At 45.5% G+C, this 27,001-nt stretch overlaps 1 protein-coding gene across 9 annotated transcripts in view; it reads left to right on the top strand.

Annotated features, from left to right (window-relative positions):
• Positions 1-1,959: 1,959 nt before the first annotated feature.
• PTPN13 (protein tyrosine phosphatase non-receptor type 13) overlaps positions 1,960-27,001 on the top strand; it is a 144,583-nt gene continuing 119,541 nt past the window's right edge. For all 9 annotated transcript variants that reach the window (XM_035114073.2, XM_060278416.1, XM_060278419.1 and 6 more), the window contains exon 1: positions 1,960-2,498. The gene's annotated coding sequence lies outside the window, so the exon portion shown is untranslated. The remainder of the gene's footprint in view (positions 2,499-27,001) is intronic.

Below are 27,001 nucleotides of genomic sequence, written 5' to 3' on the forward strand. Positions count from 1 at the left end.
TGCCGCTCAGGTAGTCCCGGAAAGAGAACGTCCGTTCGCCTTCATAACCTACCTCCTGAGGATATAACACAGATCTACTTTACTGCGGTAAGAATGACTAAGGTTGTGTATGCAAAGCAGTGCAATGTAAACTGAGCTAGAAAAATATGCATATTGTGGTTATTTTATTATTAGCAATAACTATAATAACAGGATTGAAAAAATGATGAATTTTATTGATGAGCTCTTGCTGGTTTTACAGTTATTTCATTTGAATTGTTGCATGGTGTGTTTTCAATCTTGTTTTGTTGGTGTATGTCACCTACAGAAGGTATTTTATTAGGTGGGTCATAGGTAGAAATAATAAAGCAAAGTATTATTTATTTATTTATTTATAATCCGCCCATCTGGCTGGGTTTTCCTAGCCACTCTGGGCGTCTCCCAACCGAATATTAACAACAATAATAAAAAGCGATAAAGTATCAAACATTAAAAACTTCTCTAAACAGGGCTGCCTTCAGATGTCTTCTAAAAGTCAGATAGTTGTTTATTTCCTTGACATCTGAAGGGGGGGCGTTCCACAGGGCGGGCGCCACTACCGAGAAGGCCCTCTGCCTGGTTCCCTGTAGTAAATAACAGCACCATCCATGTGAATTGTGCACTGCAAAGTAAAAGAGCTAGGCTTCCTGCTCTAACACCTTAAAATTCAACACTGGGAGGGGAATGCAAGCAAGAGAAAATTAGGCGTGCGTGCACACTTCAGTTATTGCAAAGCTATAGTTATTGTAAGGTGATATCTTGTAAGAATCCCATCCCCCCCCCCCAAATCTACACCTGGGGTTCCCAAACTCTCTGTGAGGAACTTGTGCGCAACAGATGCTCTCTCCTTTTAAGAACCTGCAAAGTGAGGACAGTCTGGAAGTGATGGGGGAGGAGGCATCTTAAAGGAGTGGAGAGGATAAGGGTAACCTCCCTTTGGTTGCATTTACTTTGATGGGTTTCATAGAGGAAAAGTTATTTCTTTGGCATGCAGATTTATACTGTAAACCACCCAGTGATCCTCAGATAAAGGGTGGTGTAGAAATGTAAATAATAATAATAATAATAATAATAATAATAATAATAATAATAATAATGGCAAACAGCAACCAGGGGTGACATCATACTCCCAGCTATGAAAAATGTGGCAGTGCTTGGTTGCTGCTCCCCTCAGCTGGTCTCTTCATTTCACAACTATGTGATTCAGTGAGGCTTCTTAGTCAATATCCAGAGGTTCTTTGGTTCAGAATGTATTTCTAATAATAATATTTTGTAATAATAATAAATAACATAGGAGCCAATGAAAAGAATACCTAGTAAAAACAACAAGAACAATAAGTTCTTACTTTTTTTGCATTGACTCCTGCATACACACACACACAGTGGTAGTGGTAGTGGTAATAAAGTAGTAGGAGCCAAGGCAAAGCACAGGAAAAACCCTTATTATTATTAGAAAAGAAAGTATTATATTTATTATCATCATCATCATTATTATGAGCCAATGCAAAGCACAGGAAAAAGTATCGTATTATATTAAATATAATATATTAGATATTATATTAAACGACGTTAAATCTTATTTTGTGCACAAGCCATTGCAAAGAATGGAAGATAAAAAAATGATCAATGTGCAGGAGCGAGTGCGAAGTATAGGAAAATAGAAAACCTAGCTTTATCATCTTGGAAAGATGGGCGGCTTTCCTGGAGCGTTTTGAAAAAGTTAAAGGAGAGGAAGAAACCACGTTGCTCTTGGCGGCGGCGGCGGCGGCAACAGCAAGCAGGCCTGGAGGTTGGCTTAGTAACCAGAGAGCGGCTAGACCTGCCAGGGCCCCAGAACGGGGCGGGACAGGAGGGAGAGAGCGAGCGGGAGACGGGATCCCATCGAGCTTGTGTCAGCAGCTTCCCCGAGGGGCGTGAGTGGCTAAGAGGCGGGCGGGCGGGCGGGGGAGGCTGCTTCGCGGCTGGCTACAATGGTTACAGCCCTGGAGAGGCAGCGTTAGGGACGCGCGCGCAGGCACACCGACACAACAAGCGCGCACGCACTCCGGGAGCAGCCGCTTCGGCTGGTGCCGGGAGGAGGAGGAGGAGGAGGGCGCAGACAGGCGCCGAAGAAAGACCCCAAGCCCGCATCGCCTTGCCTTGCCCTGCCCGCTTGCTCGGGCTCTGGAACCGCCGCGGCTAACTTGCAGGCTCGGCCAGGGAAACTTTGCGCCCTGAGCTGCGTCCTCTTTCGCCAAACAAACAAGCCGGAAGGAGGTGGGGGGGAGAGAGATGGGGGGCTCGGGGCGTTCAAAATAGCAGCCCGGGAGGAGATGCTGCCGGCGCCGAAGCCCCGATCCATCTGCTCCCCCTCTCCGGGCTCATCTGCAGGTTCCAGTTAGCGCCATCGTGGGGGAGGAGAGAGGGCTCTCCATCCCGTGCCCAGCGCTCCAGGATCGAGCTGTTTTGTTTTTTTTAAAAAAAGAAACTCAACGCGGCTGGTAAGTGAAGTCGGTGTATGTTGCCTTGGACGGGTGGGAGGCGCCGGCGGCGTCGTCCTGCCCTTTCATAGTCAATAATTATTTTTCGAGAGCGCTATAATACGGGGTGGGACTGTCCCCAGCTCCAAAATATCCCACAAATACTCTCGAGTCTTTAGTTCGTGTGTGCGCACTTGGGTATCTCTGATAAGGACTACTAAGACCATGATGCAGACTTGGGCTGCGCGCGCGCGTACTGATGGGCGCAAGTGAAAGTCTGAAGGGTGGTAGGCTATGTGTCGGACCCCCTCCCCCCTCCCCGTGGTGTGTGCAGGAGGGGGAAGGGAAGGCTTGTGGTGGGGTTGCTGTGATGATAGGGCGCAGCAGGGACACGGAGCCTTGGGCCCTCCAGATATTGGACTACAAGTCCCATCAGCCTTAACTATTGGCCGCACAGGCCGGGGTTGATGGCACTTTTAGTTCAAAAGCGTCCGAAGGTTTCCCCACCCCTGGAAGAAATTCCTAAAGCAGACCTTTTTTGTTGTTTGCTTTCTGTACTTTAAAAGAGTCGCTGGGAAATTGTGGTGGTGTGGAGGCATCAGTCTGTAGCCAGCTGCAGTGAAAGTGTGTGTTGGAAGGATCAAACCTCTCCCACGTTTGTAAACTACCAAAGGGAAAAGCCATCAAAGTGGTGTGGTTTCTGGAGTCGTAAAGAATCTGTTTCTACATGGATCACCCCCCACGTGGAACATACATAATTGGACTGGGAGGTGAGGGTGGAGATAAATGCCTTTGCTTGGTGTTGGGATGAGCATTTGTGAGTGTGTGTGAGAGAGATGTGGGCTGTGGAGAGACTTTGGTACAGATGGATTTGTTGGAAGGGAAAGAATAAATTTCATAGGGCACATTTTCTTTCACTGCTTTGTGTGTATGTGTGTCTTTTTTCACTCACCAGGCCTGCCTGCCTGCCCATCTCTCTCTCTCTCTCTCTCTCCCTTTTAAATAATTGTGGAAAATTTGTGTCTCATCAGAAGAATGCAAGGGAGGAAAGAGAATATTGATGCAAGCTGTTTTGCTGCTGTTGTTAAAGTTTCCCACTATTTCCTGTCCCAAAACCTCAGCACAGAGCAGAAATTTTGAGGTTCACAAACTAGCAGATGGAGAAGACATTTGGAATAAAACTTGAGCTTGGAAAGTTGAAAGTTGGAAAGTGCCCTGATACAAAAATTTTCTTCTGAGGACCTTGGCCTGCTCGCCTTCAACACTTACTCTGGGTTAATAATCCTGTTGACATTCAGTTGAGATTGGGAGAGAGGAGGAGGAGGGGATTTGTGGGAGAAAAGTTGGAAATCGGGGGAGAAATCTGCTGAGAAATAATACGGGTTTCATTTTTGATATTTATCTACCTGTAATCAACACCTCCGCAAAACCACAGCATAATCTCTCCTCTCATATTGGTGAGTGTGTCATTCTCCCTAAATTGCATGTTTTAAAAACAACAAAGGCAGGACTTGCTTCATAGAGAACCGCCAGGAGTTGCTCTGGAGCAGTCTGATTTTGGTTGGGAATTGAAACGGCGCAACCGGTTTTGTGTGTTGGGTGGATCCCAAACTAAATGCATGGCATCCAAAACTGTGGAGCCACAGGTGGCTGTTGACAACTGGTGTATCTAAAGCAGGCATCCCCAAACTGCGGCCCTCCAGATGTTTTGGCCTACAACTCCCATGATCCCTAGCTAAAAGGATCAGTGGTCGGGGAAGATGGGAATTGTAGTCCAAAACATCTGGAGGGACGAAGTTTGGGGATGCATGATCTAAAGCATCTTCTTCACGGCATGAATTGGCTGTATTTCTCCTGTTCTTGAGATATGGCATTGATTGTGATTGCAGCTTGGCTGGGTTTGTTGGAAAGAGAAAAAGCGGGTGGGCTGGGGGGTAGGATTTTCTGCTGGTGTTTTGACTGTTTGCATCTGGAGAAATTTGGGGCATACTTAACAAAGTAACTACAGTATTTTTAGTCCCACAGGACTGATTGCACAAGAAAATGTGGTGTATTGTTTTTCGTTCCTGGTAGGTTTCAGATCTGCAAGGGCCAGATCCACACCATCCATTTACAGCCCACTCACTTTCCCCAGAGAATCTTGGCAGCTTAGTTTCCCCCCTTCAAAGTTATAACAGTCTTTGGTAATCTTTCGTAATAGGGTGCCCTGCATGAGGCCAAAATCTTGCACGACCAAATAGATCTTATCAATTATGGATCTTCTGAATTTAAAATTCCCAGCATCCTTAGCAAACGACAGTTCCCAGGAACCTCTGGGGTAAGTCCTGTGCTTTGAATGTATGGTGTGGATCTGCCAGATCTACTTTTAATTATGCATAGAATATGGGCGCCATTGGTGAAATGTGGCCAGCTCTCTTATGGCAGGCTCTCTCCATCCAGCTCCTTGGATCCTGAGGCTTCTTAGCCATATATGCATTTGCTTCGGGGCCAGTGTTTAATTAATTTATTTTTAAGTGGGTCTGGGTATACGTTGGACTCAGCCCAAAGGCATCTCCAAGTGCCCCCCCCCCCAATTGGCATTGCAAAAGATCCCTGAACATAATTGGGACCATAGTTCAGTGGCAGAGCGTCTGCTTTTTGCATGAGAAGGTCCCAGGTTCAATCCTAACAACTCTCAGCACCTTTAAGAAACCACAGTCCCCATAATTATTCGCCATGATTAAAGTGGTATGGTAGTGTTTTAAATGTCTAGTGCAGATAGTGCCCTTATCTCAGAAAATGTGGAACTATGTGTTTGCCACCACAGTATACAATTTCACTTTGCTTTATGTGCCTCATCTGTACCTTCAGCCCAGTAACACGTATTGGAAATTTATATTGGAGATATAAATATTTCTGTCCTCATCCTAGCATTTTGTTTACTTAAGTGATGTTGATTGGTGAATGGAATTCTATTTGTCTTCCCATTCGATTCAGAGTTTTCAACTGCAACAGAACAGAAACCAAAGGGTTCAGGATCACTCAGTTTGAACTGGAAAAATGAGCAGGCAAGGAATGCTAAGTGCTTATCCACACTTCTTATTGTCCTGCTGTGGGAGCATTCTTTAGCACTCAATTGGAGAAAATTCGGGTTTTCTCTAGATTGATGTTTGCTCCGATTGAAAGCTAAAGTGTGGGTCTGACCTGGGAAAGCAGCGAGGCTAGGGGGAAACCGCTCTGAAAGCGCATCCTTTTTGGACATTTCTTATTTACAGTACTACTTTGCTCCTTTCACATGCTTGATCGTACCTTGCTCAAGACTGGCTGTCACTTAACCACAAATATACTGCTTGCGTGTTGCCAAGGTGGTGGTTGTTTTTCTTTTACACCGAGTAGTTTGCACATCAAACAAGAGGGCAGGAGAAATAAATGCTGTGGAATGTTGATCCATAATCATTACCGTAGCGAAAACGTAGGTTAGACAATTGCAAATAAGTCACACCACTTGGCTGTTAATAATCGTCTGATTTCTGCTATTAGATAAACACACAGGGCCAACCTCTGCTTTGGGAACAGGGAATCTGTGCTCCTCCAGATGTTGCTAGAGATTACAGTTTCCATCATTCCTGACTAGTACTGATGGGAGTTGTAGTCCATCAACATACAGAGGGTTACAGGTTCCCCATCCTTTCTTTATACTGATGTTTTGCGTTCAGATGGAATTCTAAAACTCAGGACATACTGTGCACAACTTACTTTTGCATAACTTTCGTTATAAAACTTTTAAGATCTTAGATATATAATAAATGTTCATAAATGTACCAAACAAACACGTACATAAATATATAAACCACATGTCTGGAGCAGCACACAGGAAGACAGTCCTGAAACCATTTTGACACACCTTTGTTCTGGGTCCTCCTCCTCTCTTCTATGTGTGAGGGGAGCACCCTGTTGCAACAGCTTTAATAAAGATCAGGCTTACTAGCTGCTTTGCTTCTCAATATTCTCTGGTTGGCCTCTGTTATTTTCTCCTACCGATGGAGAACCTACAAAGGTTTCTATAAGGGCTCTTGTGTACCCCATAAGGGAATTAGCGCAGATTTTGTATACAACACTTGGCTCAGTTTTCCAATTTCTCTTCTGAGAATCAAAGTATGCAGTATGTTCAGTGCACATGCCTTCTGTTTTTTCCTTAATTGGTTAAAGTTTTGAAATGTTTTAAATATTTTGTATTGTGTTTTTTATTGCAGATGTGTTTCTTGCCCTTGGCTCATTTGGGAGAAAAGGAGGGATATAAATGTAAATAAACAAATGAAATAAATAAAGGCACCAGGGGATTATTTTGCTGGTCACAGCAGCGCATCCCTTTCAAGCTGCAATTGGGATGGAAACTGGCGGGTCCGACTCCATTTTGCAGCTTAGGAAGAAAGTTCCCATTGGCTGAGCAGGAACAAATTTCCATCGTGTCTCAGGATAGAGTGGATTAAACCCTTCTGCACCGTGGTCAGGATAATAATATCATCATGTTCCACTCCCCACCCCCTGGCACATATAATAAAAAGCACAAGTTGCAGTTGCATACTACTTATTAAGTGGTTAGGGGCATGAGCGTAGACAGGGAGGGGCAGAGCCCCCCTACATCAAGTAAAACAATAGAAATACTTAACTGACCAATCACGACAGTTCTGCCCCTGCAACAAAGGTCATTCCTCCCCGCTAACAAAAATCCTGGCTGGGCCCATGGTTGGGGATGCACAATAGCTCAGTGACAGAACATCTGCCTTGCATGCAGAAGGTCCCAGGTTCAATCCCTGGCATCTCCAGGTAGGGCTGGGAGAGATTCTTGCCTGAAACTGGAGCTAAAGCTGATACCGAACTACATGGACCAATGGTTTGGCTTCTTCCGAAGTGTAACATGTAGTTTGGCTCCAAAAGAGGGGTGTTGTCTTTTGGTAAGATGTGCTGTGGTGGCCCCAGATGAGAGAGAAACTTTCCTTGTGGCAACAGTTTCCAGGATGGTTTTGTAGCTAACAGTTTATTATGGTTACAGGTAGGTAGCCGTGTTGGTCTGAGTCGAAGCAAAATAAAAAAATTCCTTCAGTAGCACCTTAAAGACCAACTAAGTTTATATTTATATATTAACTTTTGTGTGCATGCACACTTCTTCAGATACACACACTTATTATGGTATAAGCTTTCATGACTTAAGAGTCCATCAGGCCTTACAGATATCCCCTTAACTCAGGCATAGGCAAACTCGGCCCTCCAGCTGTTTTGGGGCTACAACTCCCATCATCCCTAGCTAACAGGACCAGTGGTCAGGGATGATGGGAATTGTAGTCTCAAAACATCTGGAGGGCCGAGTTAGCCTATGCCTGCCTTAACTGAAAAGAGCTACTTGCAATAACAGGCTACAAGAGCACAGACCCTGCAGCGAACCCAGTGGTCAGCTTTGTCCCTGTATCTTCTTATTGCAACATCATCAGCCATGTCAGGGGCTGCTTCACCTGTTCATCTTCCAGCATAGAACCATAGTGTTGTCATGTCGGAAGGGGAGCCTGAGGATCGCCTAGTCCAACCCTACAGGAATTGAACTTGCAACCTTGGCATTATTAGCACCATGCTCTAACCAACTGAGCCATCCAGGCTGATGCGTGCTATCACCTGGCAGCAATGCCCTTCTGTCCTACCGATGGAGGGCAAACAGATCAATCTCTGTGGAAAGGAATAAATGGACACAGATCTAACACAGCCGTTGGCAGCATTCAGAAACCAATAGGAAAATATTTTAGTTTCCCAGGATCCTTCAACAAAGGAACTTCAAAGGGAGGCTCCACCATGAAATTGTCAATGGGAACTTATCAGGGAGCTTGATATTATTTGCTTAGACCTGAATTGAAACAATGGTGTTTTCCCTCTCACTCCAGGTGTTAGACCTAGGATGATTATGTTATCTCCTGCTAATAATGCTGTGTGTATCTGGTTTACTCTTGAGCTTTGCATAGAATTGTCACGGAATACGTACCTATTGCCTTTCATGGTAATTTTGGCTCCTGTTTATATTACATTCCCCATCTATATGTCCATATATATGTGTGTGTGTGCACGCGCACACACACACACACACACACACACATGAATGGAAGATGCTTTCCCCTAAAGATGTGGTAGACATTTGCTGGGAAAAAAACATGGGCAATCAAGGCTTTCCAACACATGCCCTGAGGGATAGCTCAGTCAGTAGAGCATGAGACTCTTAATCTCAGGGTTGTGGGTTTGAGTCCCATGCATTGTAGGGGGTTGGACTAGATCAGGCATAGGCAACCTTGGCTCTCCAGATGTTTTGGAACTACAACTCCTATGATCCCTGACCACTGGCCCTGTTAGCTAGGGATCATGGGAGTTGTAGTTCCAAAACATCTGGAGAGCCAAGGTTGCCTATGCCTGGACTAGATGGTCCTTGCCGTCCCTTCCAGCTCTACAAATCTATGTTTCTGTAATTTAGAGGTGAGGACCAGGGCCTGACCTTTCAATTTGACACACTACGTGCTGGTACAGCTGTGGCAAACATGATGTGTGTGTTTTTTCCTCCTTCCCAGTAGGAAAGCATGGAGGAGTCTAGGTAGGAGGTTATGATCCCATGCATGTTTACTTTGAAATAAGTCCCACTTGAGTTCAGCTGAACTTACTGGCAAATATAGGATTTGTAGAAGTAACTGACTAGAAAGGGTCACAAACATGCTTATTAATAAACATTTCAGCCTTTATAATTAAACTTTTTTTAGACATTGCTTAACACTTGAAGGTGACCTTCGCTATCATGAGGACTTGAAACCTGATTAAAAATAATAATTACAAGGAACAAGAATTATGAAAGGCGGAAATGGCAGTTTCCTAACTCCAGGCATCTTCTGAAATAATATTGGCTCCATGGGATGCTTTGAAGCAAGTCCTGAATGGAGACATAAACAGCAAATGTTTAATTGGAACTTCCCTTCCATTTAGATTTTTCAGGAATGCTTCTGATAGCTCCTCCTTATACAAGCATGCTGAAACAGTTGTTAGGGATGACCAGTTCGAGCACAACATTTCCCACCTGTTTGTGCCATGGAACCAAATGTTATGAGGGAACCGGCCCTCCCTATTGATTTTTAATGAAAATCAGTTTATTACATTCCCATTGTGTGTTCCTAAACAAGTCTGCCTCATTTGAGCTGGGGAAATGATAAAAGAAACCTTGCAACTGTCTTATCAGTTTCTTGTATGGTATTGAGCAACCCCAGTGATATTTCTTGCAAGCAAAATGTGTTTCTTTATTCAGAGTGAATTTTATTCTGCAAGGCATTTCTCTCCATATCAGATTGTAGAGTCTCTAGCTATTTACAAATATGGTAGATCTGCCTTAAGATACAAAGCCTTAAGGTAGAAGTTGAAGCAAGGTGTTTCTCAGCTCTGTGAGAGACATATAAATTGAAACTGACATGACTTGTATCCCTGCTGGGAGGTGACTTCTGAAAGTCTTTTTTTAACACATTTTATAGTAGCAAATTCAGGTGTGTCACTGAATAACATGGAGCCGCAGTCAATCTTGACTTCTTGTTAGGTGTCAATCTTGTCAGGAACTGCTCATCACTTCCCTATGTGTTGAACTTTGTACCTGTAGAAATTCCTCCTGATCTGACCTAGTTCCACCTGCCCAGCCTGGCCATTGGCTCTTCATGGGTAGGAATGGGGAGGGGGGGGGGAAGGACTTGATTTTTTTAGATGAACCTTCCTTGGCAAAGCAAGGTCTACTGAAGTGCTAGCATACAGTAAGCCCGCAATTTACGTGGGGGCAAATTTCCGGGGATTGCACACCAATAGCCAACATTGTGTCACGGTCCGGTCAGCGGGCGGTTGAGGCCCTGGCTGAGGACATCAGGACCAGAGGCAAGATGGTGGTGAAGAAGCAGGAGCAGGTGCAGGGCTGAGGGTCCAGCAGCAGGCAGTCGCAGGGTCAAGGAACAAGGCAGAGGCGAAGGTCTGGGAGTCAAGGAGCAAGGCGTCGGCAAGGCAAAGGTCCAAGGGTTGAGGAGCAAGGCGTCGGCAAGGCAAGGGTCCAAGGACCAAGAGGCCAGAGGCAACCAGGCAGGGATAGCGTTGCTGTGGCAAAGAGCTGAAGGGAAATGCTGAGCTTTTATCCCTCCCAGCTCCTGCCACCAGGTGCAGTGAGGTATCAAGTGGCCTCACCTGAGTGGCCACTCCTTGCTTCTCCAGCACAAGCTGAGGCCTCACCTGAGTGACCACTCCTTGCTTCTCCAGCACAAGCCAAGGCAGGCCCCAGTCCTGCAAAGCACTACAGGCCCCAGAGCCTGACTCCTGCCCATACTCCTGGCACATTGCATATACAGTGTTACCTCTACTTACAAATAACTCTACTTACGAATGTTTCTACTTACGAATGGAGCTCCATCCACCATCTTGGATGCGGTTTAGATAGGATTTTTTCTACTTACGGATTTTTAGATAGGGTTGCTTCGACTTACAAATTTTTCTCCCAATGCATACTTATGGGATTCGACTTACAAATTTTTTCGACTTACAAATGTGTGTTCGGAACGCATTAAATTCGTAAGTAGAGGTACCACTGTAGTCTAAACACATGAGGTTCAATGGCGGATGGGATTGCCAAAGTTCTCTTTCCTGAATGCCTGTCCTCTTTCTGCTACCATTTTAATTTTTTTGCCAAAAATGTAAAGCTGGATGTGTACAACTTAAATGCACATGAGTGTTCATTCTCTGACCTTACCTCCTGGTTGGCCTCATATCCTGCTTTCTCTCTTGGCTCCCGGTTCCTGACTCCTGGCACTCTGGACCACTGCCCATGGCCCAGCCCTGATGCATGTGTATGTGATGTACACCAGGGGTAAGGAACCTTAGGCCTTGGGTGGGGGTCCCAAATGCGCACTCACAAGGTTCTCTATCTGGCCCTCTGGACTTTCCCCAGGCCACACCCCCTCTCAGGATGGCTTTGCACCATCCTTAAATGTTTTTGACTGGTTGCATTGTTTCCTTAACCTCCCTTAATGCCTCTCACTTGACTGGGAGAGGTGTGCATATGTGTGTCTGTACCAAAGTGAAATTTACATTCATTGCTCTGCCCACTTTCCCCTCCCTCTGTTCACACCCACCCCATCTCAGGAATGGGGCCCTCAAACTGAAAAAGGTTCCCTACTCTAATATACAGTGGTACCTCTGGATACATACCTGATCCGTTTTGGGCTGCCGTTCGCACCCCGAAAAGTACGCATCCAGAGCGGCGTTTTTGAGCATGTGTGAAGCACCGATAGAGCGCTTCTGCGCACGTGCGAAGCGCACAGACTGCTGCGCATGCACAAAGCGCGCAGAATGCTTCTGCTGATGCACGCGTGGCGAAACCCGGAAGTAAACGGTCCACTGCATTCTTAAGTTGAAAATACACAACCTGTAGCTAACGCAACCCGAGGTATGACTGTACACTTTTCCAAAATACAAATTTGCCCTCTCTTGGTGGTCACATTTACACTTGGAAAAATAATTTGTTATACTTCTAATAAATAAATATAACACTTGGAATACCTCAGAAGAGAACGAGTGATTATGAACGAATCTGACCTGATTGTGTGTCAAAAGTGGAACCTATCCTTGCGGAGAAATTCAACAAGTGCCCACCTGCCAAGTCATATTTGGTTGACTGTGCTGAGCTGTGGGGCCTGTGGCGAGCTATCTCTGTAAGACAGTAAGCCCTCTTCAGGTGTTCAGCCTGGACATGTGAACCCATTAAGGAGTCGGGCAGTGGTGGCTTGTACCCTTTGGAGCAGCTACAATCAAAAGCAGGGAAACCAACAGTAAGTGGATCCAGAACCAATGACAATGGCAGGGCCAACTAATTTGCCCCCCATCATCTTACTTGCTGCTGAATTCTGCAAGTGCAACACTGGGACCAAGGAGGAGAAAGGGAACAATTAAGGCCACTCCCCTGGACTGCTTGTAAGTAAGAAGGCAGACAGGTGTGTGCTGGCTAAAGGTAGACTGAGGTTGCTGGGGCAGTGCCCTATTCATCCTAATGGACCAGTCTCCAGCCAAGGAAGACATGCATAGCCCCTGCCATGTGCTGTCCTTGCTCCCCCCACTTCTGACATTTGTCTGAAGGGGCTTCTAAGCTATTCAGCTGAACAGGAAGTTCAGCAGTTGCCATGCATGGGAAATGGGGGGGGGCTGTGGCAAGTATGCGCCCCATTAAGTGCCCTGCATGCTTTTGCCCTCACCTTTGTTTAGGTTGAACACCTGAAGAGGGCTGCTCTTCCATGCAGCTCTGTGGAAAATTATGGCTGTCCAGAGAAGGCTGATTGCCGAAGAATTGATGCTTTTGAATTATGGTGCTGGAGGAGACTCTTGAGAGTCCCATGGACTGCAGGAAGATCAAACCTATCCATTCTGAAGGAAATCAGCCCTGAGTGCTCACTGGAAGGACAGATCATGAAGCTGAGGCTCCAATACTTTGGCCACCTCATGAGAAGAGAAGACTCCCTGGAAAAGACCCTGATGTTGGGAAAGATTGAGGGCACAAGGAGAAGGGGACGACAGAGGACGAGATGGTTGGACAGTGTTCTTGAAGCTACGAACATGAGTTTGACCAAACTGCGGGAGGTAGTGCAAGACAGGAGTGCCTGGCATGCTATGGTCCATGGGGTCACGAAGAGTCGGACACGACTAAACGACTAAACAACAACAACAACAACTTCAATATCAAGTGGTTTCCCCCCCCACGAGAGTAGTTTCTTGTGGTGCAGGGAATAGGGCAGAAGGCAAATTGGGAGTTACTGGTAGATTTACATGCGTTTCTCAGCAAAACCCGAACACCTCCACTAAACAAAATTTGGCTGTTAGAATTTCTGATTGTGGTGACTACAGCCATTTCCAGACACTTCCCTGTTTCTGGATGGGATTCAGTCACACACCAGCAAATTCAGGCCGTACAATTATACTTGATTGGGAAGTCTTGTGCAAGAAACCCGCTTCCGCAAAGGACCAGGCTTTATGCGATAAGGAAAATGTGTGGGAATGTGTGGGATAGCACTTCCTTCGTTGCAGCTTCATCTAATCTCCCTGTAAACAAATGGGGAGGAGTGCTTATAAGCAGGTCATCTGTAGGAGTTCTGAAATGTAGTTCTGTACCTCATATATACACATGCATGGTTCGAGTGCAATAGGTAATTGCTTCTGAGCCTCAAAGCCACTACTTTGCACTTAACCTCAGGTTCCTAGCCTAAACAAACCAAAGTAGATCCAGCAAGGTTTAAATCTGTCAACGCTGAATATAGTAGCTAAGAGTGTGAGCTAAGAGGGCCTCATTCAAAATTCCAGCCCAGTGATGTACTTGCTAAGTGGCCATAAATAAGCCACTGACCCAGTTTGGCCAATTATTGCAGGTTTTGTAAACCATGGTTTATGAAGCCGGGAATGAGCAGCAAAGCAGAGTTTTCCTCCCTTGCCCTTCCTCTTCTCCCTCATTGCCTGCTGGTTTCAGTGCAAAGATCCTGGCTTGTGTTAAACCAGTGTTCCCTGTTACATCCAACCTGGGGAACTCTGGCTTAATGTTGCAAATAAACCTGGGTGTGATTGATAGTTCCCAAAAACGTGTAATTAATATTTCCCCTGATCAGGAAAGATATTCAGAGCTGGTTAAGGCTTTTGAGGGATTGGTCTGTGTCCTTTCTCCTTGTAGGTAGTAAAAGATTGTGTGACAGCATCTCTGTTTCAGAAAGTTTGCATCAGGTTTTGGATCCTAATTGTGTAGTTTTGAGTGGTATATGCCAGCAAGTAATACTTGGATTTCTGTGGTTTTAAGTCTGGACAGTATGTTTAATTTTATATCCCTTTTTGTGTTTCTCTCTGTTAATTATGTTGAATTCATGTGCGCAGAGTCCTTGGGAATTACTGACAAATTGTATTTGTGTGTGTAAAATGAGGCAGAAAATGCACGTTCTTGACCTCAACCTACGTTGTCTATATGTATCGGTCCAAATACATTTAGGGTCTCACATGCAACTCTGATGATTTCCAATGTGCTTGATGGTTTTCCTTCCTTGGAACAGCTTATTATCAGGAGCAGGGATTCTCAAAACTCTTCTGCGGAGACTTCTGTCATGGCTCTCTGGTACTCCTTTCGAGACAGAAGGGGTGTGGATGTAAACCCATTAACATTTTGTAAATTTATTGCCTCTAAAAGTATATTCCATTAACACTGTTCATCACTCATCTGAAATCCTGCAGAGCGACTGCCAGTCTGTGTAGACATTACTGAATTCATTCACCTGGGTTATTGAACTACGTATTTAGTGCTCATTCATTTTCAGGGCTATATTTGCAGTCTTCAGGATCAAAATTGTGTTGGCCCTGTTAAAAACGAATGCAGACATTCACAGGATGCTGAATTCTGAGCCCAGCAGTGGGTACCACAATTGCAGAATTGTGGAATATACTCGAGCCTGCGTTTGGGCAACCAAAATAGCTTGGGAAGTTGCCATCTCTCAGTCTAGCCTACCTTACCAGGTTGTTGTGAGAACAATGTAGAGAGAAGGTGAACCCCTCCTTGGAGGAAAGGTGGGATATAAATGTTATAAGGATGATGAATAATAATATGGGCAAAAGCGCCTTATGGTGGTGACTACGGTAGTACTTAATTAAAAAGTACTTCGCTCTGCTCATATTCAACAGTGGTTGCTAGCTTGGATGGTTAGAGCAGGGTTTCCCCAAACTTGGGTCTCTAGCTGTTTTTGGACTATAACTCCCATCATCCCTAGCTAGCAGGACCAGTGGTCAGGAATGGTAGTCAAAAGACAGCTGGAAACATAACTTTGATAAACTATGTTTGAGCCAAACTCAGGGAAGATGGTGATACAGTGCTTTCATCGGATCAGCTTTGAATGGCCAGACCTTTCTTCATATATGTCAAAGTAACTCTTACTAAACCCTTACCTGTAATTTCATAAAAATAACAGATGAGAATCAAGGAAATAGAACCATGTAATAATGGTAGTGGGAGAACTGGCAAAACATAGGCTAATTGGTTCTTCTTTGCTGCAGTGTAAGTAAAGAGCAGAAATAATGAAGTGGCATTCCTTAAGTTAATTGTTAGTTAACAAACAACACACACATATCATTAACACATCCAACTGGTAAAGGAAGTTGGAACTTCTCAGAAGTATGCTTTCCCCCTTTGTAGTGGAGAGAAGTTGGACAAAGATGTTTTATATGGGCATTTTGTTCATCGAAGTGAGATTGGCAGAGATCCGTGTTCACGTGCTAGTGATGTTTTGCTGCTCTTGGCATTTTTTGTACCTTTGCTTGGAGAGGTGAAGAAAGTAGTTGTGCATGTCCCCTTAAACAGCTTGTTCCTTCTGCTGGTGGCCTGTTCAGACATTACTATGTCACCTGAGTGAGGTAGGAAAGAGACACTGGGCTTTTTGCATTCAGATATTTCTAAGCTGCCTTTCAAGTCTTCTCCAAGGCAGCTTACATTAATAACAACAGTTGGCCAACAGTTAAGCAGGTGGACAAGGAACCTCAGACTGAGACCAGACTTGGCAGCTTTGTATGGGAAGTTGAGTTCCTATTGGCTCTTTGTGTCACATGACTTTAGTTGGGCTTGAAGCCGTAGTGCCACCCTCTAGCCATATGCGGCAGAGGCACATCAGCCCCGTAGGGATCAGACTAGCAGCTCCCTCTCTGTGTGAGCTGTCATGGTAGTTGGGCTCCTTTGGTCCCATTTCCATAGTATCTCGTTCGCCACCCCAGGATGACGTTGTGCCTGAACACGCCCAATCAGATCAAAGGTCAAACCAAACTTTGCAAATTGGGAATGGTCACTTATGAAGATGCAACCCCATGCGACTTGTTCTTAACCATTAGGAAATGTGGCGAAGGGTGAAGACTAAATGTGTTGCTTTGGGTGAGACGAGGAAAGACTTATTAGTTGGAATGATGCTTTTCAGGAAATAACCTGAATCTGGTCTTGAATCACTAATGACGTGTTCATCAAAAACTGAATCACAGTATAGATGGTTCATTTCGGCTTCTTGGAGAAAGGGAAAAAAGGAGAGAAATCAAAGCATGTCTGAACATGACTGGCATTTTGTATAAAACTGTCCTGTGTCGAAAGTCAACCTGGGTTTGTTAGGCTGCCTGTGTACAATTACAGGTGAACTGATGATATGCTGTAAAATGGAAATGGAATACACAGCTGTTTCTCTCCTTGTTAAGTCTCTTTCCCAGCTCTGTTAAAAGGGTGGGTTGGGTGCAGAGAACAATGAGGTGCATTTATGCAATCTTATCTAGCACCAAGGTTCTGGGGTTTGTATTGAAACTTAACTCTCATCTCTCTCAGTGGAGAGGAGATTATGGGTGTGCGATCTGCTTTAATCTAGAAAGGCTTGTGCATTTGTAAAATGGCTAACACTTGCTTAACAAATTAAGAGCACCTATTGTTAAAATAGTGAAGGCCTACCTCAGTGAAGCTGAGGCTCCAATACTTTGGCCACCTCATGAGAAGAGAAGAATCCTTGGAAAAGACCCTGATGTTGGGAAAGATGGAGGGCACTAGGAGAAGGGGACAACAGAGGACGAGATGGTTGGACAGTGTTCTCGAAGCTACGAACATGAGTTTGACCAAACTGCGGGAGGCAGTGCAAGACAGGAGTGCCTGGCGTGCTCTGCTCCATGGGGTCGCGAAGAGTCGGACACGACTAAACGACTAAACAACAACATTGTTAAAAGCTGAATCATAGAATTGTAGAGTTGAAAGAGACCTCGAGGGTCATCTATTCCAACCCCCTGCAATGCAGGAATCTCAGCTAAATCATCCATGGCAGGTGGCCATTCAACCTCTGCTTAAAAACTTCCAATGAAGGAGAGTCCACAACCTCCCGAGGGAGACCGTTCCACTATCAGACAGCTCTTACTGTCAGAAAGTTCTTCTCCTTTCCTGTAACTTGAAGCCATTGGTTTGAGTCCTACCCTCCAGAGCAGGAGAAGACAAGCTTGCTCCATCTTCCACGTGACAGCCCTTGAGATATTTGAAGATCCTATCTCCTCCCAGTCTCCTCTTTTCCAGGTTAAACATACCCAGCTCCTTCAACCATTCCTCATAAGGCCTGCTCATTCCCCTCTGCACACGCTCCAGCTTGTCAACATCCTTCTTAAAGTGTGGTGCCCAGAATTGGACACAGTAAATAGGCTTTACAGTAGCTAACCAGGAAAGGCTAACCAGGAAACTTTAGCATCAGCAAACAACATTGCATATATGTCAAGGGCAGAGTACCTGTAGTTCTCCAGATGTTGTTAGACTTCAGCTCCCATCATCCCTCACCATTGACCATGCTGGTTGGGGCTGATGGGAGCTGAAGTCCAGCAACATCTGAAGAACTTACAGTTTCCTCATCACTGTCACACACTTTTGTTGGTGTTAGACATAGATGAGCACCAAAGGGTGCTCATCAATGGCTTCTCCTCATCCTGGAGAGTAGTGACTAGTGGGGTGCCACACGGTTCTGTCTTGGGCCCAGTCTTATTCAACATCTTTATCAATGACTTGGATGATGGGCTTGAGGGCATCCTGAGCAAGTTTGCAGATGACACCAAATTAGGAGGGGTGGCTAATACCCCAGAGGACAGGATCACACTTCAAAATGACCTAAACAGATTAGACAACTGGGCCAAAGCAAACAAGATGAATGTGGAGAAACAAGGAGAAATGTAAAGTACTACACTTGGGCAAAAAAAAATGAAAGGCACAAATACAGGATGGGAGACACCTGGCTTGAGAGCAGTACATGTGAAAAGGATCTAGGAGTCTTGGTAGACCACAAACTTGACATGAGTCAACAGTGCGATGCAGCAGCTGAAAAAGCCAATGCAATTCTGGGCTGCATCAATAGGAGTATAGCATCTAGATCAAGGGAAGTAATAGTACCACTGTATTCTGCTCTGGTCAGACCTCACCTGGAGTACTGTGTCCAGTTCTGGGCATCATAGTCCAAGAAGGATACTGACAAGCTGGAACGTGTCCAGAAGAGGGCAACCAAAATGGTCAAAGGCCTGGCAACGGTGCCTTATGAGGAATGGTTTAGGGAGCTGGGTATGTTTAGCCTGGAGAAGAGAAGGTTAAGGGGTGATATGATAGCCATGTTCAAATATATAAAAGGATGTCATATGGAGGAGGGAGAAAGGTTGTTTTCTGCTGCTCCAGAGAAGCGGACACGGAGCAATGGATTCAAACTACAAGATAGAAGATTCCACCTAAACATTAGGAAGAACTTCCTGACAGTAAGAGCTGTTCGGCAGTGGAATTTGCTACCAAGGAGTGTGGTGGAGTCTCCTTCTTTGGAGGTCTTTAAGCAGAGGCTTGACAGGCATATGTCAAGAATGCTTTGATGGTGTTTCCTGCTTGGCAGGGGGTTGGACTGGATGGCCCTTGTGGTCTCTTCCAACTCTATGATTCTCCTAGGTAAAGGCAATTAGGCCGAAATACTAGTCAGATGCTATATGTTTGTTTTTAAAGCGAATCTGGGAAATAGATTACAGTGGTACCTTGACTTACAAAGATGAACAATTCCGTGGCGCTCTTCGTAAGTCGCGGTTTTTGGATGTCGAAGCGCCTGTTCTGTGCATGCGTGAAGCGCGATTTTGCGCTTCTACGCAGGCGCAGAACGCGCGCATAGCGCGGGGCAAAAAGACTTCCGGGGTTGTCGACTTCGGAAGTCGAAACCTTCGGAAGTCGAAGCATTTGGATGTTGAGGTACCACTGTATTATGAGAGAAGGATAATTTTTTCTCCCCTCTATCACACACACAAAATACACTCCCAGTTGCATATTCTAAATTAAAGGTAAAGGGACCCCTGACCATTAGGTCCAGTCATGACCAACTCTGGGGTTGCGGTGCTCATCTCGCGTTATTGGCCGAGGGAGCCGGCGTATAGCTTCCAGGTCATGTGGCCAGCATGACTAAGCCGCTTCTGGCGAACCAGAGCAGCGCACAGAAACACCATTAACCTTCCCGCTGGAGCAGTATCTATTTATCCACTTGCACTTTGACATGCTTTCGAAATGCTAGGTTGGCAGAAGCTGGGATCAAGCAACAGGAGCTCACCCCGTCACAGGGATTCGAACCACCGACCTTCTGATTGGCAAGCCCTAGGCTCTGTGGTTTAACCCACAGCGCCATCTGCATCCTTTTTTATATTCTAAATTAAAAATCCCCAAATGTCATAACTTCTCATAGGGGAGCGACTCTACCCGCTTGATGAGTTGGGTTGCCCTTTTTCTGAACCATTTCCAGCCCCACAATATCCTTTTTGAGGGGTGGGGACCAGAATTATACAGAGAGTGTGGTTGCACCATAGATTTGTATAAAGCCATTTTGATATTGGCAGTGTTATTTTTCGATTCCTTTCCTGCCTTTATGAGTCAAGCTGTAACTTAGTTTCAGCTTGGCTCGTAAAGGATTTCTGAACTTGGGGACTTAGTATTCCAACCCCCGCACTTCCAAAATTTCCTACCATCACAGCTTGTGATTCCATTTCGGCTCACTCCCAGGCTAAAGGGCTCTTTAATTCCTTCCCAGAGCCCTTATGAGCCAAGCCCCTCTCCATGTTTCAGCTCCTCATGTCTAGATGCCAGGCCTGACCCAAGGCCAACTTTCTCCGCTGCCAGAGCAACAAAGGCTCTGGCAGAGTGTCCTTCTATATCCCTTAGTTTGAATCATAGAATTGTAGAGTTGGAAGGTACCTCGAGGGTCATCTAGTCCAACCCCCTGCAATGCAGGAATCTCATCACGTGTTCCCCAATCCAGTTTGAAACCAGACTTAGCTTTGCAAATGTGCTAGCAGTTTTATTGCTGCATGGCTGTTTGTTTCTCCTCTGCCCCATAGCCTGCCATAAGCTAGGGGCATACACATCTATCAACCGTGGTTTCTCTCAGTTTCTCATTTTTTTCAATCTTAAATTCAGTTCTCCTTGTTTCTGCAGCAATTTGCAGTTATTGCTCAATATTTTATTTTAGTTTTTATATTTCTTGCAATAAAGATATTCTTGCCTGCAGTTTTGACCAATCCAAGCTTTTTTATAACCATTTGCCCCCACCATATAATGCAGGCATCCCCAAACTGTGGCCCTCCAGATGTTTTGGCCTACAACTCCCATGATCCCTAGCTAACAGGACCAGTGGTCGGGGAAGATGGGAATTGTAGTCCAAAACATCTGGAGGGCCGAAGTTTGGGGATGCCTGATATAATGCATATTTTTGCATGTCACTCTCACTAATGTGTGCATTTTTATGCACCCTTTCCCCTAATGAATGGATTTTTGTACACATCGGCTGGAGAGCTGCATTGCAAAATTGAGAGGCGTGTGAATTTCAAAGGATAATTGTTTTAATTTGCTTCAGTATTGGTTCGAGTACTGCAAATTAGGTAGTTTCTCGTCAAAATGAAAACCATACTGGAGTTCTCTCCCATGACAGCTTATGTCAGGCACCCCCAAACTTCGGCCCTCCAGATGTTTTGGACTACAATTCCCATCATCCCTGACCACTGGTCCTGTTAGCTAGGGACTTTGGGAGTTGTAGGCCAAAACATCTGAAAGGCCGCAGTTTGGGGATGCCTGGCTTATGTGGCTGTGGATAAAGAGCTCTTTGCATGTGTCCTGAAGTGAGGAGCAGGGAAGAGGAGGAGGAGGAGGAGGAGGAGGAGGAGGAGGAGGAGGAGGAGGAGGAGGAGGAGGAGCTCTACCAAATCCTCTGCTGTTGTTTGCATTGAGGAGGTGGGCTGAAGAACTCATGGCCTGTCTAGACTTGCAGCAGGACGAGATTGCAGAATGGGCTGTACCACTTCAGTCTGAAGCTGGGTGCTCATATTTTTTCATGCACCCCTGCAAACAGTAAACCAGCTCAGCAGGCTGAAAATTAGGCTAGGACCCGTATCTTTGCTCTGTGAGTTTCCTAACTGCAGGGAGTTCTTTATATGGAGGAGCGTTAAAACTGGAATGCACCACCTGTAGTCTGGTGGGGTGAAGTCCATTGCCAGTTCTGTAATTTTGCCTGGGGGGGGGATATGATACCAGCATTGCAATGGGTGGCTGCTATTACTTTAAGCAAATAGAACGTGACTTATCTCATTATCGCCAAGATTATAGATGCTCTAATTTGCAACTTCTTGTTTTTGCAGTAGAACCTGTTCCCAACCATTAATTCTATACTCTAGTAAAGGTTTAATGCAATTATGGACTCCCCACCCCCCTTTTAGCCAGAAGGATGAATCTGGGAGGCTTGCTCCAGTACGGAATACAGTATGGTATTTAGTTAAACAACAGCAGCAATAATTGATGCATAGAAAGATTAAATGATAAACAAACCGTGATCGTCAACACCTTGATTACAGATGGCGTATGCGGCTAATTAACGTGGAACCTTGAATAAATAACAACCTGACAAGCCAGGAGCTCTGCTCTGGTTTGCTTTTGAAATATAGCACATTTGTAACATTTGCTATGCTTTCATTGTTTGTTTAAGCCTGCAGTGTTAAGGGGAAAATAATGAAAGTTGTCAACCTGATTCATTGCCGCAGTTATGCTGAACCACCTTTATTTAAGGCTACGGTACTTTAATTGATGCTTGAAACAATTTGAGGAAGTGGGCATGTATTAAGATTCTTGGTGGCTATAGCCTGTTGCGACCTATTCCTTCGGTGGTGTATTGAGGCCATAAATCTGCCCCGTTTCAGTGGAATTATAGAAAGAGCAGAAGAAGGGTGCCAATTTCTTTTTCTGCTTCTCACAATGCTGTTAAAGACACAGGAGCCCTGTCCAAAAGGTATGTTGGTGACCCTAAACAGAAGGCTCCATGTGTGAGGCTGTGCCATATGAATAAACACAGATGACGACACGCAGTGCCCTGGCATGTATGCAGAAATGCATTGGTTCCTTCATTGCAAGGATTTTCATTGGCCACACAAAAAACAATCCCATTGGTTCCACAGTGCCCTTTAGTTAAGGACACAGGGAATTCCAAGTTTGGAGGCACATTCGTGCATGCATGTATATCACTCCATGTCTCATTACTTTTTAAAATACAGTATATTTTATTAAGGTAATTTCAGTTAAAATGAAAATAAAATAAAATAAGAAGGAAAAATGAGAGGGAGAAAAAAAGAACAACAAAGATACATATAAAAGCGAGACTATGCAAAAAAAAAAGAAGAAGCAGCAAAAATGCAATATACGATATTCCCATACTGTCAGGGGGTCGTCATGGCTACTCTAGAGTAACTCCACTTGAGTCCAGTTTGTTTTTAAAGACTTTTATTGTGCAAGTATTTACAGTGCAGAGACAGCTTAAAACAGCGTTTCTCAACCGGTGTTCCGCGGCACACTACTGTGCCGCGAGACGCTGGCTGGTGTGCCGCGACGAGAAGGGCGATTTGCATTGTCACGTCGCTGACCCGCCGGAAAGGAAGCCGGCCGGGTCACGATGCGAGGCGAGCCGCCAGGCACGTGACAATGCAAATCGCCCTTCTCGTCGCCGCACGTCGCAGCAAAATTTAGAGTTAGCATCCAGCCGGAGGCCAGAAAGGGCGCCGCCGCCTCCGCCTGGGGAGGAGGAGGCAGGCGGGGAAGGCTGCGCAGGGCTTCCCTTCGCCGGGCCAGAGCAGCGGTGGCTGCCTGGGGCGGCTGGGAGGGAGGAGGCGGCAGCTGCGCGCCCGTGTCTGCCCGCCTGGGGTCTGTGCGTGCCGTCTAACGTGTCCCCGCTCGCTCCGCAGGCTCTGCGCCTGGTGGGTCCGCCTGGCTACCGCGCAGCAGTTCTTCAGTGGCATGCTTTACGTCTCCCCTCCAAACTAAACTAAATATAGGGCGGCACAGAGTTGGTGTGCCGCAGGATTTTTTTTCATAGAACAAGTGTGCCGTGGCCCAAAAAAGTTTGAGAAACACTGGCTTAAAACATGACCTCTCAGTCCCAACCAGAATCCGGCAATGGCGTATGTCTGTGCCTACACCAGCAAAGTAGTTGGGGCACCCCAAAATGCCTCCCCCTTGACCTGCGTCGCGGTGCTCTCCTTAACTCTTGCGTCGGAAGGAGCGATGCCCTCTCAGCCTCCTCCCTGTCAAGGCAGTGGAAGGGCTCTCCAGCAGCATCCTTGAGCCCTTGCCTACATCTCTCCTCCCCTGAGCTTCCCCATCGTGCCGCACGCTGGCTTCTCTCTCCCTCCGAGTCTATCCCCTCTCCCCTGGCTGCTTCAGACCCACTGCTGCTCCCTGTGCTTGACGAGGTGGATGTTAGGATGACGGGGGCTGGCTCCCTGTAGGGAGTCACCCTTACACATACATTCTTGTATAAATTGGTCTCATTACTTGGTGACAAAGGAAGCTGCCTATACTGTACAGTACTGAGTTAGGCCATTGGTCCTTCTAGCTGACTATTGTCAACAGTCCTGGCAGGTACTCTCCACGGCTTCAGACTGGGTTATGTTTCAGCTCTGTTTGGAGATGCTGGGGAATGAAAGTGGGAACTTCTGAGTGCAAAGCAGATTCTCTACCACTGATCCAGAGCCCTTCCAGATCTTGGAGGATGAGGACAGAACTGTGCATTTAAGGTCACATGTAGTTTGGCCTCAGAGGACAATGCGTGCTCTTTCCATGCCCTTTGACTACACACCCTCCTCCTCTTGTGCCTCCAAAAAATAGCTTGATGTAGGCTTCCATGTTGTTGTCTGTGTGTGAGAGAGAGAGTACCGCATCTGATACAGCGTGGAAGAATATGTTCCCCAGTCACCTTAATTTATGCCCAGGCAATTCATGCCCAAACAATGTGGAATTTTGTTATTTTAACCAGAGATCCTGTTGGGATAATCTGATTAAAATTTTGCCTGGAAATGAAAGGTGCATAAAAAGTCTGTGGAAGAACTCAAGAAGAGTTCAGAGACTGGCTTAAAAGTGCAGTCTGGGGAAACCGATCCCTTCCTCACCCCTTGCGTGGGCACTGAATGTCTTGCATCTCGCTGCACTGCAATTTGAGTTGCAGTAAACAATTTAATCGTCCAAAACTCTGTGTTCTGGATAGCTGCGTGCTGTGCTGTTCACCATGGTGTGGTGTCAGTCCTTTGATTGACCTTAATAATGAATTTTAAAGATTATCTCCTTATAAAGAGTTACTGGTGAGCGGGTGCCGAAAGTTCACTTCATCAACTACAGAGACTCATTGTCATTTATTGAGCTGCTTTGTGGCTGGTCTTTCACATGCCCTGCGCGGCCAAATCAGCCTGCAGGTTTAAACACAGGGCAGGGTATTAATGGGAAGAGCCAGGTTAGGAGAGTCAAGTATTAGAAGGGGGTTGTCTGTGCCAAAGGTATCGGTTTCGAATTTTGACTCCTCTTGTTGCATTCCTGCTTGACTTCTGTAACTGTCAGATTTTACCTGATGGAATCAAAATGTTATAAAGAGTTGTCTGATGGATGGATAACTCACGGTGGAGCAATGCCAAGGCTGGTCTGCTCAGTGCCAAAGATGGGAAAAGGCGAAGTATCTCAGATTTCTTTTGGAGAATTGCTTATTGTTAAGTGTGCAGATTTAACATGCAGCAAAATATGGAGACGTGGGTCACATCCACACCGTTTAAAAGCATATTACTTTCCCCCCAAATAACCCTGGGAACTGAAGCTTGCCTCCATAGCTACAATTCCCAGCACCCTTAACAAAGACAGGATTATTTGGGGGAAAGAAATGGTGTGCATATGGCATTATTATTGTTGTTGTTGTTATTGTTATTATTATTATTATTGCATTACAACCCTATGCCCATCTGAAAGATTCCTATACTGTACTCCACTTAAGGATAGTTAATCTCCTTCACCACATTGTCCAGCATTTCTTCTTCTTCTTTTTTAAAGAATATTACTCTTTAGGTTTTATATATGGAGGCGCTGGTTCAGTACACACAGAATGGTTTGGGCACAGTTACTTTTTTTTTTGACGTCTTGAATTTCTTCTCTCTTTTTGTACACTGGGACGGCCATAGCTTGATGACAGAGCGCAATGTTTACAGAAGGTCCCCAGGCTCTCCAAGAAGTGTTGGAAGAGTCTCCTGCCTGAGACTGTGAACAGCTGACTCTACACTGATTGGGTCTCAGTGCAGATTAGGGATAGGGGCCTTGTGCCTCTCCAAAGTTTGTTATTTGTTATTCATTTATTTAAAATTTTGTATACTGCCCTTCTTCCGGAGATCACAGGGAACTTCACAACATAAAAATACAAAATGAGAACACAAAATACATAATAAAACAAAAAGAAACCAATAAGCACCCCCCTCCCACAAGCACATTTACAATGTTAATCAGCCCAGGGCCTGGTTATAGAGACCATAGCTGCCAAGTATCCCGTTTTTCGCGGGAAACCCCCGGATTTTAATCCGTTTCCCGCTGTTATCCCGAATAGAAAAAAACCCAGAAATCCCCCGGATTTCCTACCTGCCAGGGTGTCTCCATTTCGGGTGCTGCTCTGCCCATGTCTGGGCACCGGAAATCGGGCAGCGCCGGCACCGGAAGTTGCTTCTACGCATGTCCAGACATGCATAGAAGCGACTTCCAGTGCCGCGCCGCTGCTGATCCCGCATTTTCAGCGGGAGACTTGGCAGCTATGTATAGAGAAACGTTTTCGCTTGGCACCTAAAGATACGTAATCTTTACAAGCCCAGTTTTCTTAGGACTGTTTTCCATACCAGTGATCCTTGGGGAGAGCATTTTAGTGGACTACAACTTCCATCACTCCTGATCATTGGCCAGGCAAGGTAGGCTGATGGGAGTTGTAGGCCAATAACTTCCTGAAGTGCCGCAGGTTCGCAATCTTTGCTGTAGTCAGCACAGAGCTAGACGAGTCAGTGGTCTGACTCAGTATAAGGCAGCTCCCCGCAGTCCTATATTCTGGCCTGTGGTAATTGCAGGATATTGTGACATCCAAATCAAGCAAACCATCCTTTGCACAAACCACAGTCTGCCTCCAAACCAGAATTTATTTATTTAGCGTTGAGATTTATAGCCTGTCCTTCGGTAAAATTCGCAGGGAGGCCTACAGAATTTTAACATGCAATAAAAAGTGTTTAAAAATATACGAAAAAAGAGCAAAATCAACACGAGGAGCAAAAACCATAAGAAACCCAACCAAGGGGGCGGGGAGAACAAGGTTAACATAACTAGAGCCCCTCAGAATCAGACCAAAGAGCTATCTCACGCAGCCTCTGGGCAGCTACAAGGTGGAAATGAAGGCAATGCAACTTGCCCTCTCCAGCTGTTGTTCCCCAGAAACTGGGTTTCCGGAGTATGCCTCCTCTGAAGGTAGTATAGGGCCATCATCATTATTAGTAGCTATTGAATTAAAGAGCCTGAAAAAAATAGAAAGGCAGTTAGTTGCCTGGCACCAAATCTCATTCTGGGAGCTTCAGTTTGTTAATGGTCCTAAGAGTTGTTAGGAAGACCCTGT

This window comes from Zootoca vivipara, chromosome 9 (assembly GCF_963506605.1).
Source record: "Zootoca vivipara chromosome 9, rZooViv1.1, whole genome shotgun sequence".
Classification (NCBI taxonomy): Eukaryota; Metazoa; Chordata; class Lepidosauria; order Squamata; family Lacertidae; genus Zootoca; species Zootoca vivipara.